The sequence below is a fragment of the Piliocolobus tephrosceles genome, unplaced genomic scaffold (assembly GCF_002776525.5).
Source record: "Piliocolobus tephrosceles isolate RC106 unplaced genomic scaffold, ASM277652v3 unscaffolded_27841, whole genome shotgun sequence".
Classification (NCBI taxonomy): Eukaryota; Metazoa; Chordata; class Mammalia; order Primates; family Cercopithecidae; genus Piliocolobus; species Piliocolobus tephrosceles.
The window spans coordinates 8,668-9,859 of NW_022310800.1; the positions used below are offsets into that span (position 1 = coordinate 8,668).

Here is a 1,192-nt window from a genome sequence, read left to right on the forward strand (position 1 = left end):
TCAGCCTCCTGAGCAGCTGGGATTACAGGCACGCGCCACCACGCCCATTTTCGTATTTTTAGTAGAGACGGGGTTTCACCATATTGGTCAGGCTAGTCACAGACTCCCCACCTCAGGTGATCCACCTGTCTCAGCCTCCCAAAGTACTGGGATTACAGGCGTGAGCCACCGCACCCGGCGATACTGCCTTTTTCTTCTAAGTGCAACTCACCTCGAACGTCTCTCCTTGGTATTGTGGTTGGCTTTCACACTATGTTCTTCCCAATGTTTTCCTAAAAGGGAGGCCCATGTATTCTTTCTTGTGAACTTTTCTATTTTCTGTTTAAGGGATAATTTTTCTCCAGAAGTATCCTGCTGAGAAATGGACCCATTGGTTTTAGGTTGAGCCTCATTATCTGAAACAAAAAAGTGAACAAATATGAGGAGGAAGGCATCTGCAAAGAAAGAAGTCATTCAGGTGTTTAATTGTTTCATGACTTCATTATGCTATTTTATTTACTTATTTATTTATTTAGTTATGAGACGGAGTCTCGCTCTGTCGCCCCGACTGGAGTGCAATGGCACGATCTCGGCTCACCGCAACCTCCATCTCCTGGGTTCAAGTCATTCTCCTGCCTCAGCCTCCCGAGTAGCTGGGATTACAGGCACCCGCCACTACACCCAGCTAATTTTTCGTATTTTTAGTAGAGATGAGGTTTCACCATATTGGCCAGGCTGGTCTCGATCTCCTGACCTTGTGCTTCGCCTGCCTCGGCCTCCCAAAGTGCTGGGATTACAGGTGTGAGCCACTGTGCCCGGCCTGACTTCATTATGAAGAAGTACAAGAGCTCTCTTTCTGCCATCTTGGAGCCTGTGGAGGCCTGCAGGGAACATCACCTCCAAAAGAAAATGTGTCTGGAAGGTGGTGGTCCAAGGCCATTTTGGCTGCCTGTAAGCAGGGTCTCCAGAATCAAAGAGAGCACACAGCTCTTCTTAAAATTGAAGGTGTTTGGCCGGGTGCGGTGGCTCACACCTGTAATCCCAGCACTTTGGGAGGCCAAGGTGGGCAGATCACGAGGTCAGGGGATGGAGACCATCCTGAGCTAACGTGGTGAAACCCCATCTCTACTAAAAACACAAAAAATTAGCCGGGCGTGGTGGCGGGCGCCTGTAGTCCCAGCTACTTGGGAGGCTGAGGCAGGAGAACTGCATG

The 1,192-nt window shown here is 49.5% G+C and overlaps 1 protein-coding gene and 1 pseudogene across 1 annotated transcript in view; one reads left to right on the forward strand and one right to left on the reverse strand.

Moving 5' to 3' along the window:
• Positions 1–393, reverse strand: part of ZNF556 (zinc finger protein 556) — a 2,077-nt gene extending 1,684 nt beyond the window's left edge. Inside the window, exon 1 of the mRNA XM_031935067.1 lies at positions 212–393. The gene's annotated coding sequence lies outside the window, so the exon portion shown is untranslated. The remainder of the gene's footprint in view (positions 1–211) is intronic.
• A 25-nt stretch (positions 394–418) lies between these two features.
• The window catches only part of LOC111533691, a 1,174-nt pseudogene continuing 400 nt past the window's right edge, over positions 419–1,192 (forward strand).